This window comes from Microcaecilia unicolor, chromosome 11, assembly GCF_901765095.1.
Source record: "Microcaecilia unicolor chromosome 11, aMicUni1.1, whole genome shotgun sequence".
NCBI lineage: Eukaryota > Metazoa > Chordata > Amphibia > Gymnophiona > Siphonopidae > Microcaecilia > Microcaecilia unicolor.
In genome coordinates this window covers 184,203,119-184,219,885 of record NC_044041.1, presented here as the reverse complement: position 1 = coordinate 184,219,885, position 16,767 = coordinate 184,203,119, and the positions used below count along the sequence as shown (strand labels likewise).

Genomic DNA, 16,767 nt, shown 5'->3' with positions numbered 1-16,767 from the left:
TGTGAGTCTGACGTCCTGCACGTACGTGCAGGACGTCAGACTCACAGAAGCAGAAGCAGAAGCCTGCGCGGCCACATTGATGATCTGCAAGGGCCAGGCACAGGCAGCTCCTTGTGACTCTGGGCAAGTCACTTAACCCTCCATTGCCCCATGTAAGCCGCATTGAGCCTGCCATGAGTGGGAAAGCGCAGGGTACAAATGTAACAAAATTAAATGAAAAGTTGTCTCCTATGTGTATATATGCACCTAAACCTATGTGCACACAGACTGTGTATATGTATGTTTACTTAACCCGCACAGAGGTTCTCCTAAAGGTATGGTTGAGGCAGAGTTCAAGCAGCGGCCGCGCAGCAGTGCCGACACCGCCCAAAGTGAATGGGCTGTGCTGGCCTTACCGCACCAGCTGCCTCTAGCGCACATTTGTAAACGGGGGGGGGGGGGGGGGGGTTAGTTTGTACCTGAAGCAGGGGAGAGGTTAAGTGAGTTGCTGAGGATCACATGAAGTGTCAATGGGATTTTAATCCAGCTTCTCTGGTTCCACAACTTGCTGCTCTAACCATCAGGCTTCTCCTCCACTCCACATTTCCCTTAGTGCAGCATACGTGCAATACAGCCCACACCTATTAGGTGCTCTAGGCCAAAATTATCCTCGTAAAATTTCGGAAGTTCTAGCCATTCTATCAAACTTCTTTTTTTTTTTTCTTAATAATTCTTTAAGGTACAACCTGTTACTCTGTCTTATCTATGTACATCTTCCACTTCCACTTTCATCCTATGCTATTAAGATGTTTTAATGTATATTGCATTAATATTGTAAATATCATATTATACCATAATGCGTTCTGTTCTTTAAAAATGTTTACTACTGTAAGGGCCTTTTACTATCTTGCACCCATTCTTTGGAAATCTCTCCCTCATTCTTTCCATTTAGAGATCATATTCTGCCTTTTGGATCTCATTGAAAAATCAGGGGCGTAGCCAGACCTCAAGGTGGGAGGGGCCAGAGACCAAGGTGGGGGGGGCACATTTTGGTTGCCACCCTCTGCTGCCCCTGTACCTCTTGGCTAGTGGGGGTCCCCAACCTGCCAGCTGAAGCACCACCACCGCAAATACCTTGGCTGGCGGGGGTCCCCAACCCCTGCTAGCTGAAAACTTCATCCAGCGCTGGTCTGCAGTGCCGCCACATTGCCTGCCCTGCTCTGCTCTCTCTTCCCCTCATGTCCAGCACGCTCCTTTCAGTAAAAGGAGCGTGCCTGATGTGAGGGGAAGAGAGAGCAGGGCAGGCAAATGAGGCAGCACTGGACAAAGTCTTCAGCTGGCGTGGGTTGGGGACTCCCACCAGCCAACCAGGGGCCCAGAGCAAATTTGGGGGGGCCCAGGCCCCTGTGGCCCCACCTAGCTATGCCACTGTTGAAGATTCATCTTTTTTTGCTCAGTATTTGACAGTTAAGGCTCTTCTGTGGCCCTGTTTCCGGCAGGTGCAAAAGAGTAGGGGGTAGACCAAAAAATCTCATCAGCGGATGGTGAGTTGAAGCAACTCTGTTCAAGTGCTGAATAAAGTTATTTCAACTCACCGTCGGCTGAAGAGATAGTTTGGTCTACCCCTACTCTTTTGCACCTGATTTGGACTATACGGGGGGGGGGGGGGGGGCGGTTCCTACCCTGACCTGTTGGTGGTTGTCCTGTTTCCAGCAGTGCACGCCCAGGGATCAGTTTGGTCCAGCCATAAGCTATCTTGGTTTTAGTCTTTGAGTTGTATGATTGTTCTGTCCTACTACGAAATGTGTTGTTTATGCTTCAGTTGTTTGAATGTTCTATTCTACCAAACACTGGAGTTCGCTTCCTTCTTTCTAATTTTAGTCTTTGTAAATTCTGAACGTTTGTAAACTGCTTCGACTCAGTACAAATGAAACAGTATAAGAATTCAATAAACGATAAACAATAATATTGAAAGGAGCCCTTTTACCAAACTGCGGGGGAAAAGGGGCCCTCCGCTGGCAGCGGGGGCCGTTTTTCCCATGCACCAGGGCTCTTTTTACTGCAGCGGGTAAAAAAAAAAACCCCAGCACACATGGTCATACAATAAGAAGAACTCTTACCGGATGGCCATGCGACAGGGAGCCCTTACCACCACCCATTGAAGTAGCGATAAGGGCTCCCACGCTAACCCGGTAGTAACCAAGCAACGCACGAGGGGATTTCTTTTTTCCCTGGAAATGGTGCCCACTCGGGGCGAGACTACCGCCAGCGGATGTGTTGGGCCGGCGGTAGTCCCGAAAGAGCGAGCGGTAAGCTATCCGGGGATGATCATAAGTACATAAGTAATGCCATACTGGGAAAAGACCAAGGGTCCATCGAGCCCAGCATCCTGTCCCCGACAGCGGCCAATCCAGGTCAAGGGCACCTGGCAAGCTACCCAAATGTACAAACATTGTATACAAGTTATTCCCGAATTTGTGGATTTTTCCCAAGTCCATTTAGTAGCGGTCTATGGACTTGTTCTTTAGGAAACCATCTAACCCCTTTTAAAACTCTGCCAAGCTAACCGCCTTCACTACGTTCTCCGGCAATGAATTCCAGAGTTTAGTTATGCGTTGGGTGAAGAAAATGTTTCTCCTATTTGTTTTAAATTTACTACACTGTAGTTTCATCGCATGCCCCCTAGTCCTAGTATTTTTGGAAAGCGTGAACAGACGCTTCACATTCAGCTGTTCCACTCCACTCATTATTTTATATACCTCTATCATGTCTCCCCCTCAGCTGTCTCTTCTCCAAGCTGAAAAGCCCTAGCCTCCTTAGTCTTTATTCATAGGGAAGTCGTCCCATCCCCGCTATCATTTATGTCGCCCTTCGCTTCACCGTTTCCAGTTCTACTATATCAGTACAACTTAACTGGATAGTACAGCTGAATATCCTCTCTACGTGCCTAAGCTGAAACTGTTAACGTACGTTTTATATGAGGGGGGTATCCTTGATAAAGCCGCTTGAAGGTGAAACATGACTCGTGTGGGATTAAAAACCCTCTGAAGCCGACACTGTGCTTGTGGAATAAGCTAAGTACTTTATTACTGACTTAATAGGTTTAAAAGATAAAAGCAATAAAACGCTATGAAGTATTCTGATTCATGTAAATTTAAGCGGACCAGTGACGAGCCGGGGACATTTAAGCAACATTAGAAGAAACTGTTTTGCTTAACACACAAACTGAGGTTCCAAAAAAACAACAAACCAAAAAAGTAGACATCTAAAGCAGGTAGATTCTCTTACATTGTATTTTGAATTAATGTTTGCTTAATAGACTACTGTAAGCCACATTGAGCCTGCCTCTGGGTGGGAATATTGTGAGATATAAATGCTATAAATAATATCCTTTTGAAGTATCAGCTGAAACTGGCCATGTTGTGGGCAGTCTGGGGGCAGTCAGGGTGAAGTCAGCACTTGTGCAGTTAAGTGCCAATATTCAGCATTTAACCGCATAAGACAGTGGGTTTTCAACCCAGTCCTCTGGGCCAGTGGCGTACCAAGGGTGGGGGGGGGGGCGGTGGGGGCGGTCCGCCCTGGGTGCACGCCACTGGGGGGGTGCTGCGGCACGCGCCTGTCAGCTGAGTTCGCTGACTTCGCTAACTTCGCTGCAGTTCCCTCTGCCCCGGAACAGGTTACTTCCTGTTCCGGCCGGGGCAGAGGGAGCTGCAGCGAAGTTAGCGAAGTCAGTGAACCCAGCTGACAGGCGCGCGCCACGGCACCCCCCACCCCCAGCGGCGTGCACCCGGGGGGGAGTGTCATTTCGCCAGGGGGGGCGCCGCGCTGCACCCGGGGGGGGGGGCGCATCGGCGATCCGCCCCGAGTGTCATGCCGGCTAGGATTGCCACTGCTCTGGGCACACCTAGCTAGTTGAGGTTTTCGGGATCTCCGTATTGAATTCAATGGGGATATCCTGAAAACCCCGACTGGCTGGGTGTGCCCCGAGGACTGGATTGAATTCCTCTGGCATAAGGTAGCCAGACAAATCGGACTACATAAAACACAATTCTATTTTTGTCTGGTTTCACTTCTCCAGTTAATATTGGCCTTAACCGGATCTAAGTGCCAGCCGTCCGCACATATCCAGACAGTCAATGTCGATGCCCGGACACGGTCTGGCATTCAGTATCCAGGGTAAAGCCAGCGGTGGTTAAACAATTGTTCATATTTACTCCTAATTGTCTAATAACTAAGTTTGCCTTATTCTTGCTGTAAACCACCTTAAGTGAATTTCTTCAAGGTGGAAAGTAAATCCTTATATCTAATCCTATATAATAATTATCATCTCCAACATTCTGAGGCTGCCTGGAACCGTGGATCATGTTGGAGTAGATAATAGTGATGTCACACAACCCACACCAGATTGGCCAGTAGAAGGGAGAGGGGCGGAGCCACGATACAGGGAGCAGCGAATCAGCACAACACGGGGAATGCACAGCAGCAGGAACAGAAGCCTCTCTCACACAGTCACTCTCACATACACTCTCTCAAACATACACACTCAGAGGAAAACCTTGCTAGCACCCGTTTCCTTTCAAACAGAAATGGTCCTTTTTTACTAGTAATAAATAATACTTGTCTTTCAGCAGAAGCAGCAATCTTAGTAGAAGGTGACAATCAGCCGTGCTAAACTCTGATTGCTTTCTACATCCTAAAAGGGCACCTGTATAACACATATGAGCCTGTTCTATAAAGGAAAGCGTAACCGGGTATATATGTGCCTATAATTTTGGCATGGGCACTTAGGCCAGTCATAGACCTTGATAAGTGCAGGCACATCAGTGTGGCAGAGACGTGTGTACTTACTGCGAGTCACATACCTATATCCATACCATGCTTCTCCCCTGTGCACCAGGGGCATAGCCAGACTTCAGCAGGAGGGGGGGGTCCAGAGCCCGAGGTGAGGGGACACATTTTAGCCCCCCCCCCCCCCCGGTGCCGCCGACCCCCTCACCACAATTGCCACCACCGCCACCACCACCACCACCACCAACTTTGACCCCCCCCGCCTAAGACCCTGTCAACCCCCCCTCCCACCGCCAACCCTCCCCCACTGTCGCCGTCGCCTACCTTTGCTGGCTGGGGACCCCAACCCCTGCCAGCCGAGGTCCTCTTCTTCCTTCGTTCTGTTTCTGTGGCCCCACGTAGCTACGCCCCTGCTGTGCACACCCCCTCACAAATATGTGCTGTGTAAGCTAAGCAGATATTTGCAGCCTAGCTTTTAGGTGGCATTGCTGCCATCTAAAGGGGTCCTTTAACTAATGTGCTGTGAAAATGGCCTGCGGCAGTGTAGACGCGTGTTTTGGGTGCACGCAGAATTATTTTTTAGCGCACCTACAAAAAATGCCTTTTTTTGGGCCAAAAACGGATGTGTGGCAAAATGAAAATTGCCGCGCATCTGTTTTGGGTCTGAGACCTTACCGCAAGCTATTGACCTAGCAGTAAGGTCTCACGTGGTAACGGTCCTCGCGCGTCCAATGCCACTTGATGCACGTAGCTGCCACGTGCCAGAAAAATTTAAAAATATTTTTCAAACGTGCGTAGCTGATGTGTGCCAAAATTGAAATTACCGCAAGGGCCACGTGGTAACCGGGCGGTAACTCCAATTTGGCACACATTGGGTGCGCGTAGGCACCTACACGGCTTAGTAAAAGGGACCCTAAATGCACTCATAGACACATAAGCTAATATTCAAAACATTTACATGCCAAGCACGTGCCTAATTGTGACATCATAGTTAATCTGAGCCAATCCGATCTAGAGGAGAAATTTGTAGAGGACATTTAGGTTGGAGAATATTTGTTTAGGTCTGTGCATTTTAAAAAGCCCTAGTATTTTAGAGAACACTCAGTGAACACAGAGCTATTTTTCCATCTTCCACATCTTTCATTTTGCCAGCTGTTTTTCAGGCTCTTTTTCCACCCCCTAACCTACCCTCTTTCTCCATCCTCACATCTCATGTGTACTGTCTTCCAATTATACTTACCACCACAGGATGTTCAGTGGTTTTGTCCTCAGGTTGACAAGCCTCTTCAGGGGCCAATACAGAAAGCCTCATGGTAGAGTCAGTTTAGCACATAGCTCTACCATGAAACTAATGTTCATGATAGGTCTATAAAATAATGAGTGGAGTTGAACAGGTAGATGTGAAGTGTCTGTTCATGCTTTCCAAAAATACTAGGACTAGGGGGCATGCGATGAAGCTACAATGTAGCAAATTTAAAACAAATCGGGGAAAAGTTTTCTTCACTCAAAGTGTAATTAAACTCTGGGATTCATTGCCAGAGAATATGGTAAAGGCGGTTAGCTTAGCGGAGTTTAAAAAAGGTTTGGCCGGCTTCCTAAAGGAAAGGTCCATAGACCGTTATTAAATGGACTTGGGGAAAATCCACTATTTCTGGGATAAGCAGTATAAAATGTTTTGTACATTTTTGGGATCTTGCCAGGTATCTGTGACCTGGATTGGCCACTGTTGGAAACAGGATGCTGGGTTCGATGGACCTTTGGTCTTTCCCAGTATGGCAATACTTATGTAATGCTCCAAAACAACTTCAGCATGCTATAAGGAATAAGCATGAAAACTACTGTCACATTAAAATCACGGAAGTGATCTGCAGCTTATTACAAAATGTCACCCTTCCTGTCAGTGCCTGAGTGGCGACTGGATCAGGCACAGACAGGAAGGGTGACATTTTTTAAAAAATTGCCAGCAGTTATCAACCCCAATATCCCTCCTCTCCAGCCTGACCTCCCTTCCCCACGATATTTTAAGAAAAACTCCCCCCCTCTCCCAGTAGTCTAGTGGCCGCCTCTCTCTCTTCTTCACTTCCTGAAATTTCCCTGGTATTCTAGTGGCCACCCCTTTCCCCAATATTTAAAAAACTTGCCCCAGTAGTCTAGTGGCCCCCTTCCTCTCCCCCCTTCTAAAGAAGTCCCTGGTGTCAACCCAACTTAACCTAAAAAAACATCCCTGGTCTTAGTGGCACCTGCCCCCCAACCTTATGACCCCTTGCCCAGGCCCCCAGATTCCCATGCCTTAAATGAGGCAAGAGTGACACCCACTCATTGCTGTCTAAGGATCTGCCATCTTCAAAATACTACTACTTAACATTTCTAAAGCGCTACTAGGGTTACGCAGTGCTGTACAGTTTAACATAGAAGGATGGTCCCTGCTCAAGGAGCTTACAATCTAAAGGACAAATGTACAGTCAGTCAAATAGGGGCAGTCAAATAAAGGTTAGGTGTCAAAAGCAACATTGAAGAGGTGGGCTTTGAGCAAAGATTTGAAGATGGGTAGGGAGGGGGCACCAGGGCAGGTCCAATCTACCACATAAGCAATCCAGGGCTAGGTGTTCCTACTCCTCTCAATCAACTTTTCTATGCTGCCCCGGACCTGGTAAAAGTTTTCCCACAGTAGTCACTTGGTCAAAATTGCTTTTTTTTCTTTTTTAAAGTTCAAACATCTTTATTAAATTTCTTTTAAAAAATTAACAACAAAAATAAAACAGAACACATATGCATCAGAAAGTTATACAATACACAATTTCACATGCAGTGACATAGGAATCTAATTTGGCCCAGTAATTCTAATGTCTCACACCTTCGTATCTGCGGTACAGACAAACAGTATTCCACCAGTGTTGTATATCTAAGACCAAAGTGTCTTTCCAATGGGTAAGAATTAACTTTACCGCAACAGTCAACAAAAAAATTAAGCAGCCTTCCATCACTTTGAAATATGACTTCTAAATTACAATCCTGTAGGTAAGAAGCTCCTGGATCCCCAAGACCCTAGAAATATGAGCCCACACTGAGTCCCAGTAATCCCAAAGGGGACCACAATCATATAACATATGAGCCAAGAAGCTCAATTAGTCCAATAATGATTCCCAGCCCCAGCTCAACACTTTATCTTGTTTAATTGGAGTCCAGAAATTTTTATGGAGCAAAAAGTATGTGGTGTGGGCAGGGGATGTTGCAGACCTAGAAGTCTGAAAGGCTGACCTCTATACTTCATTCATTGGAACGAGTCACCAGAATATTCCAGCTCCTCCTCCCATAGTCGCTCCGGACCCCATAAGCAAGGTCCTTTGGAACAATGCAAATGATTATATAATAGGGTCCTGATGTGGGGAAGAGAGGAGTCCCTGATGAGAGCATTGTGGGTGGGCCATTCCTGTTGTCAATTCTGTAAATTCAACCCAGTACATAAAGTAAAATGTTGCAATTGATCCCATCGAAAATGCTGTGTAGGGCAAATTGTTTTGTTTTTAATTCTGCATGCCGCAGGATGGCTCAACACCGCCTTTACAGTCATTTAAATCATTATTATTATGCCATTTGTATCCTACATTATCCCAAATAAACTCAGGTTCAACGTGGCTTACATTCAAGAAAAAAAACATCAAAAATATAATACAGGATCCAAGATGGCCGAATAGACAGGAAGCAGAGATTTTCCGCTCCCTAGAACTACTTTCAAATTTCAGCGTTACCTTCTTTTCTCGTACCCATAATTCTGAGAGAGCATGCCTAAGCGAAAGGGGAAACCGAGGGGACCTCCTCTCCCTCGGACAGAGACCCCAGGACCGAGGCAAACATCTATCTCAGCTTTCTTGGCGTCTACACCTGCGGGCGTATCCGCTGCCAGTACGAGGGACAATACTGGCTTGGAGAGCGATTTTTTGCTCAGCCCGCTGGGTCCTGCTACCCCACCAATCCCACAAGCCACCGGAGCATTGTTTCCAGAGGCTGGAAGTGTAGCGCCCCTGAAGGGGAGGCAGGCTCCGATGGAAAGAGCAGCTATGGGAGAGAATTGGGAGGAGAGCCAGCTAATTCGAGCCCCAGAGACTGATGCCGACCAGCAAGCGGAATCTCTGCTTTGCGCGGAAGCGCTTCAGCCTCTGAAACGACCGGCCGAAATATCGCTGGAGGCAATATGGACTGCTCTAGAAAACCTTCATAAGGTTTGTACATCCTTTATCACAGTATCATTGAATAATTCTTCTCAGATTAAAGACATGAAAAGCAAAATGGAACTTTTTTCCGCTAAACAACTGAATAATGAACAGAACATTTCCAAAATACAAGCTACTCAATTGCAATTGGTGGCTGAAAAATTGTTGATCTCTAGAAAAATTGAGAATTTAGAGAATAACATGAGAAATTTGAACTTATGGATACTCAATTTCCCGGTGTGTGCCATGATTTCGCCGAAAGAGATGTTCTTCAGACTTTTGAAGGAACAATTAAAATATTCTGAAAAGATGTTACCTCCATTGCAAAAAGTATTTTATTTACCGGTGAAAAATACTACAGAAACTTTACAAGAGCCTCAATCGAAAGGAGAAACGCCCACGCTAGATCTAACGGCTCTCCTGGAGCAATCCAGGGAAGAGATAAAATTGAGATCAACATTACTTGTGACATTTGTCTTCTTGCAAGACAAAGAAATGCTGTTAAAGAATTACTTTCAGAAAGCAAATGTAGATTTTCTTGGTGGTAAAATTTCTATATTTCCTGATATATCGAAATGGACTCAACAACGCAGAAAGAAATTTCTTGAAATGAAAACGGAAGTGCTTTCTTTACAGGCACGTTTTCAGCTTCGTTTTCCATGCAAATGCTTGGTAATGTTTAAAGATCGGAAATATATTTTCTATGATGATAAACAACTGAATGATTTTCTTAAAGCCCAGAAGGCAGCTAGATAAGTCCATATGTCTTAGCAGAAAATAGATAATGTAGAGCCTGAGATGTTATCAGAAATTGTTTCCTATTATGCCAAGTCCCTTTGGTTTAACTTAAATTTTGGATCCTCATAATGTGGGCTAAAATCACCAATTGTAATTTAGAGTTTTCATTGTTATAATTTCTCTTTACTATATCTCATTCATTGGTGTGTTTTGAAAAGATTGTATGTCTTGAATATAATTGCAAAATATAAATAAATAATTAAAAATATATATATATAATACAGTCAGATAATTATTATAAACATTTTAACATATTAGGAATAATTGTGTGTTTGTCACGAATCTAGACTAGAGTACTGATTGTGTTGAAACAAATAAGAGACAGCAAAATCAGTTTATTGTCATTTGATAAGATATGTACTTAATAGAAAAGCCTTTAGTAATTTGCGGGACCTTAGATAATCTTCTAAGTACCTTAATTGCTTGGGTAGAGAATTCCAAAGTTTGGTACTCTGATATGTGAAGCCTGTGACAAGGATTGATTTGTAATAAAGACCTTTGCAGTTTGGATAATGGAGCGTGAGGTATTCTCTAGATGTTTTTACTGTATTATGTGAAGGTAAATCAATTAATTGTTACATGTAGGAGGGTGATAAACCATATATGATTTGGTACATAGTCATGCATATTTTAAAGGTGATCCTGATGTTTATGGGAAGCCTTCTCTAAGCGAGGAGCACTGCATACAAGGCGGGCAGTGGTATTTTCTATTGTTTGTCAATTTTTTAAGGAGTGAGATTTTAATACCCACATATATAGCGTTGTAACAATCAAATTCGGATAGTACCAGAGATTGGGTGATAGTTCAAAGTGTGTAGCTTGGGAAGAAAGGACGCAACCTTTTTAACTTCCATGGGGCCCTTTTACTAAGCCGCGTAAGAGTCTATGTGTGCCCAACACACGCCAAAATGGAGTCACCGCCCGGTTACCACGTGGCTCTTGTGATAATTTCATTTTTGGCACACATCCAATACGCGCGACTGAAAAAAAAAAAAAGAATTTTTATTTTCGTATGCGCATATCGGATGCGCACCTACACTAGCGCAAGCCATTTTTCAGCACACCTTAGTAAAAGGACCCCATAGTGTATAGACCACCTGTGAGAAATGCAGTGTGCGGTCAGGGTTTTTGCGCTGAAACTATATCTGCATTGCCATCCCACGGTAAAACCATGTTAAACCCACGGTAACCACAGGGGAAGCTTTCTGTTTGGCTCCTCTAGCTGGCAAAGCACTGTGAAACTTTGAAGGTCACTGGATCTCAAAGTCACTACTCCTTTTCTCTGACTTATGGAAGTTGGGGATTCAGCTTATTTATTAGGATCTATTTACCGCCTTTTGGAAGAAATTCACCCAAGGCTGCATACAGCAAGAATAAGCCAGACAATAGTCAATAGACAGTAAAAACATTCAGATAGCAGCATATGTTATGGATAGTATGTGACTTGCACGTCAACACAATACACATTAAAACATCTTAATAGAACAGAGGGTGTAAGTGGAGGTGGAACATATAGACAGATAAGATAAGAAACAGGAGCTAGATAGAAAATAAGGGGATTAACTTAAGAAAAAATTGCACATGAAGTCAGAAAAAGTGCAGGAAAACGATTTCAGCTAGAGTAAGACCCATCCGAGCTATTAATAACTATTTACCTTTCAGGAAAATGTTAAAGTCCCATTTTTTCAAGCAAGTTTACCCTAATGGACCAGCTTAATTCCACCAGATCGCCTACGATACTCCTGCTAAGACGTCGATGCTTACTCTGACCCCAGTGTTATACTCAATCCCTCATCTTTTTCCCTCCATCCTTTACCATTTCCCTCCCATTCGCCTTCCCTTTCACCTATCATATCCTTGTCTACCTTCCCTATTCTAGTTCATTACGTTCTTTTCACATGTCCTTTATGATGCCTTTCATAATGTAAGTAGTTATTATCATCACAATTTATAATACTGTTCCTACATTTCCTTGTTTTTACTGTATTCTTTACTATGTAAGATGCTTTCTTTTACTATGTAAGCCGCACTGGACCTGCTGTATGTGGGAAAGAGCGGGGTACAAATGTAATAAATAAATACATTGTGCACTGTTCCCTCTAAGCTGAGCGGGAGTCCTCCAACTACATTACTACCACTAGGGGGCAGTGTTCCAATATTGTGTTTTTTTATCTCTAGGAACAGGCAGGTTCCCGGGAGTCCTGCAAAGCTTGCCTGTCCCTCACTATTGAAAATGTGATAGTGAAACAGCACCCCCCCCCCCCCCCCCACTGGCAGGACTATAGATGGAGGGCTCCCGCGTAGGGTTACCATATGTCCGGATTTCCCCGGACATGTCCTCTTTTTGCCCGCCCGCCTGTTTGTCTAGATTTCTGGACAAACGGGCGGGTAGGCGAGCGGCGCCATGGGTCTCCCCTCCCCTCCCCTTACTATCTGCCCTGGTGGTCTAGTGACCTCTTTGGGGCAGGAAAGATCACCCTCTTTCCTGCCCAGAGCGCTGCCTTGCCCTGCATCCTTCTCAGTCTCGGCTCAGAATTCAAAATGGCCGCCGAGAGTTGAAGCGGCCTCGCGAGACTTCAACTCTCGGTGGCCATTTTGAATCCCGAGCCGAGACCGAGAAGGATGCAGGGCAAGGCAGGGCTCTTTCCTGCCCCGAAGAGGTCACTAGACCACCAGGGCAGTAGATAGTAAGTAATGGGAGGGGGATATGTGACAAGGGGGAGGGGAGGTGACGGGGGCAGGGGAGGGGAATATGTGACAGGGGGCGGGGTGAGACCAAGAAAGAGCGGGGCGAGGATCCAAAAGGGACGTATGGGCGGGGCAGGGCAGGGGGCGTGACATGTCCTCTTTTTCAGAGGACAAAATATGGTAACCCTACTCCCGCTCAGCTTAGAGGGAACAGTGGTCTTGTGTCAAGTGAAGCCTTTCTAGAAGTGCCTTCCAGACTGTGGAGGCTGCTCCAGTTAATAGATTCCCTGTTAAATACTGCAGTTCAGAAGGAACATTTCCAGTGATACAAGCGACTCTTTCTGAGTACGTATTGAACAAACCTGGCCACTAGTAGGAGCCACCTGCTGCAGGACTGGCATATTTAACTTTAGGGGAAAGAATCAGAGGCAGCAGCGGCCATGTTGGGAGGCGAGTGGAGCACACACTGCGTTTACCTCTAGCTGTGCTGCCATGCAGCTTCCCCCATCCCAGTCTTCAAATTCTCCCTCATACAGCCATGCAGCCAATAAAGTGCTTTAGCGTATTACTGGCTGCCTGGGGGAGTCTGAAAACCAGGATCAAGAGGTGGCAGAGCAGCACTGATAGAGTTAAGTACAGCATGTGCATTTACATCCTGCCCCATGGAAAGGGGGAGGAAGCAGGGCGTGTTCCCTGAACTTTTCCATTGCCCCTGCCACACATTTCCAAGAGGCCTCAGATACCTCCCCTTCCCTGCATTCCAACCCTCCTACAATCCTCCCTGTCTTCCCACCTCAGTTATGGCCCCTCTCCTGCACTCCTGGCACCCTCCCTGAAGACTCACCTCAGTCCTCTCCTCCCCCACACCCATGCCCCTCACTGTCCGCTCAAAATGCCTCTCCTTGGTTTCTTACATATACACACACCCACTGCACAACAGCCCTAGCCACCCCACACTGGCATGCCTCATCTACTCACCACACAACACACCACCACTATGCCCTGATTTATACAAGCCCCTATTCCACACCTTGGATATCTCACGGCTAACACACCCCACACATCCCTGCTGCCCTAGTTACCTCCCTGCATACCCCACATTTTATTTATTTAATTAGGATTTATTTACTGCCTTTTTGAAATAATTCACTCAAGGCGGTGTACAGTAAGAATAAATCAAACATAAGCAATAGATAATTACAGCAGTAAAAATATTCAAGTAACAAAAGTATGGCATAGTACACTACTTACAATGTCAACACAATACGTAATAGAACATTTTAATAAACAGCATAGGGTATAACATATAGATAGGGAAAATGTACCTCCATGCGCAACACACCAAAACCCCAGCCCTGCACACACTTCTATCCCTGATATCCATCACACTCAGCCCCATATACACCTCAGTTTTCACATATACCCCTCGCTGACTGAAGGGATTCCTTCCCCACCCCAATCCCCACTACCCTGGGACTGATGGTGTTATAAAAGCCTATCTGAATTTCCCCACTCAGTCCCATTCTGAGTTCCAGAAAAGTGTTGACACCTTCTGAAGCCTACCCTCCTCTACCACATCCACATAAGTTTCCTCACAATACAAATCATGCCCCCCCCCCCCCCCCCCCCACATTTTAGATCGTTCAAATATTTTGATACATTTTCAGTGTTCCTGTTCAACTCCCCCTAAATAAAAAAAAAAAGTAGGGATAGGACATAATTGCTGATAGCGTCAATGTCGTCGTTCCCCCCCCCCCCCCCCCCCCCCGTGCAGTGCTGATGTTGAAACTATTCTTTGCAGAACTGAAAGTGCAGAAAAAGTAAACTTTAAAAAATACTAATTAATTTGGTGCAATACTTGATAAAGGAAGAAAATGGGTTTTTTTTTGGGGGGGGGAAGACCTCAGGCGTCTATGATGAACTATTAATGCTCATCTATGACTTCAATTTCTTTTACCCCCCCCCCCCCCCCCCCGATTTTTCTAAATTTTCAATATTGCAAAAATATTTTCCATTTGTGCAATATGTATAAGTTTCGAAAATGATAAATCATGCAAAATGTCAGAGAAAACTTTCAGCACAATTCTACCTGGCCAAATCATATAGAGCTTGAGCAAAGTACTTAACTTGCATGATTTAAGGCCAGATTCTATATATGGCGCCTATAAAATCCGTGCGGTAAACATTTCCACCTAAGCGTATTCTATAAGCGATGCCTAGATTTAGGCATGATATATAGAATTTGCTTAGTTGATATTCCAGCAGCTAAAATTATGCACATCCATTTACATTAATGAAAACATGGCGTAAATCCCTGCGCGAAGATTTACACTTATTTATTTATTACATTTGTACCCTGCACTTTCTCACTCATAGCAGGTTCAATGCGGTTTACATAGTAGTAGAATTACAGAGTATAATGCAGAGAAAAACAGGCTAAGCTTAGCGGAGTAATGGGGATGTGTGGATAGGTAATATTATAAGGGAGAGGGGTAGAGGAGGTAGGAGGAGGTGTTAGTATTAGATTAGATTGATATAATCAAGGATGTCAGGATAAGCATAGGGAAAATTGGAGGAGGCGTGGTCTGAGTCATTGCCGTTGTCACAGGAACTGGTGATAAATAGGTGGGTTTGTAGGGTTAGGTTGTGGCATTTGGATAAGCTTCCTTGAATAGATGGGTTTTCACCAATTTTCTGAAGGGTAGGTAGTCTTTAATAGAACAAATGGATCTGGGAAGGGCGTTCCAGAGTTGACTGCCTTTGAATGAGAAGTTGGAATCATACGAGCCTTTATACTTGAGTCCTTTGCAATTAGGGTAGTGCAGGTTGAGGTAATTTCGAGAGGATTCCGATGTGTTTCTGGTGGGTAGGTCGATCAAGCCAGTCATGTAGTTCGGAGATACTCCATGGATGATCTTATGAATCAGTGTGTGTACCTTGAAGTTTATTCGTTCTCTAATAGGGAGCCAATGAAGCTTTTCACAAAGGGGTGATGCCCTCTCAAATCGTGATTTGCCAAAAATGAGTCTGGCTGCCGTGTTTTGGGCTGTCTGAAGATTTTTCAGGATTTGGGCCTTACAGCCTATGAAAATGTTGTTGCAGTAGTCCACATGAGTAAGTATGGTGGATTGTACCAAGTTGTGGAATGTTTTCAGGGGGAGATACGGTTTAACACGTTTCAGTATCCACATCATGTTGAACATTTTCTTCGTAGTGGATTTTGTGTGAGTTTCAAGTGATAGATGCTTGTCTAGTGTCACTCCAAGAATTTTCAGGTTGTTGGATATGGGCCATATTCTATAACTACAGGTGTAAATTTTGGAATGCCCACGAAACGCCCATAGCCATGCTCTTTTTGAACTGTGTGCATTAGAATTTAGGTGCAGTTCATGATAGAATACACGTGGGGGTCCTTTTGCTAAGGTGCGCTGAAAAGTGGCCTGCGCTGGTGTAGACACATGTATTGGATACGCGCAGGTCCATTTTTCAGCGCACCTACAAAAAAGGCCTATTTTTTTTTTTAGTCGTAAATGGACGTGCGGCAAAATAAAAATTGGTGCGTGTCCATTTTGGGCCCGAGACCGTACCTCCACCCATTGACTTAGCGGTAAGGTCTCACATGTTAACTGGGTGGTAATCGTCAGCGTACGTACAATACTGATTACTGCCCGGTTAGCGCCGTGCGCCAAAACCTTTCTGGGGCGCATAGTGGGCACACATGCAAAATGAAATTACCGCCAAGTTCACACGGTAGCTGGACGGTAAAAATTGACACGCATAGGACATGCATCCATGCCTACATTGCTTAGTAAAAGGGCCCCTGAGGGAGTTGTGCACGTAAATTTTAACTATTGCCAATTATTTATTGAGAACATTTATATCCCACAGATTCCCATCATGGCGGGCTCTATGTGGCTAACAAGTTATAAAAAAAAATACATCATACAAATTCAAGGACAGAACATCTTGAGGGGGGGGGGGGCAAACAGCAGGGGCACAAATGAGTGCTCATTATTGCTTAAGTGCTGTTACCAATGCTGATTAGCTTGTTACACCAATTAAGTTACACACATCCTATATAATAATTCTCACCTCCAATGTTCGAAAGCTGCCTGGGACCGTGGCTCCGTGGTCTGCTTCCGTCGGTAGATCAGTGGCGTCATCCGCTTCACACAGCCTCTTTTTTCGCTTCTGTTCCTGCTGTTCGTGTGACCACCTATTTGTGGGCTCAGTGTGGCTTACAATACATTGTGAAGGATGGAGTATTTTTGGAAAGCGTGAACAGACGCTTCACACCCACCTG

The 16,767-nt window shown here is 45.1% G+C and overlaps 1 protein-coding gene across 1 annotated transcript in view; it reads left to right on the top strand.

Moving 5' to 3' along the window:
- The window catches only part of LOC115481193 (schlafen-like protein 1), a 30,452-nt gene that overhangs the window by 9,602 nt on the left and 4,083 nt on the right, over window positions 1-16,767 (top strand). The window lies entirely within an intron of this gene.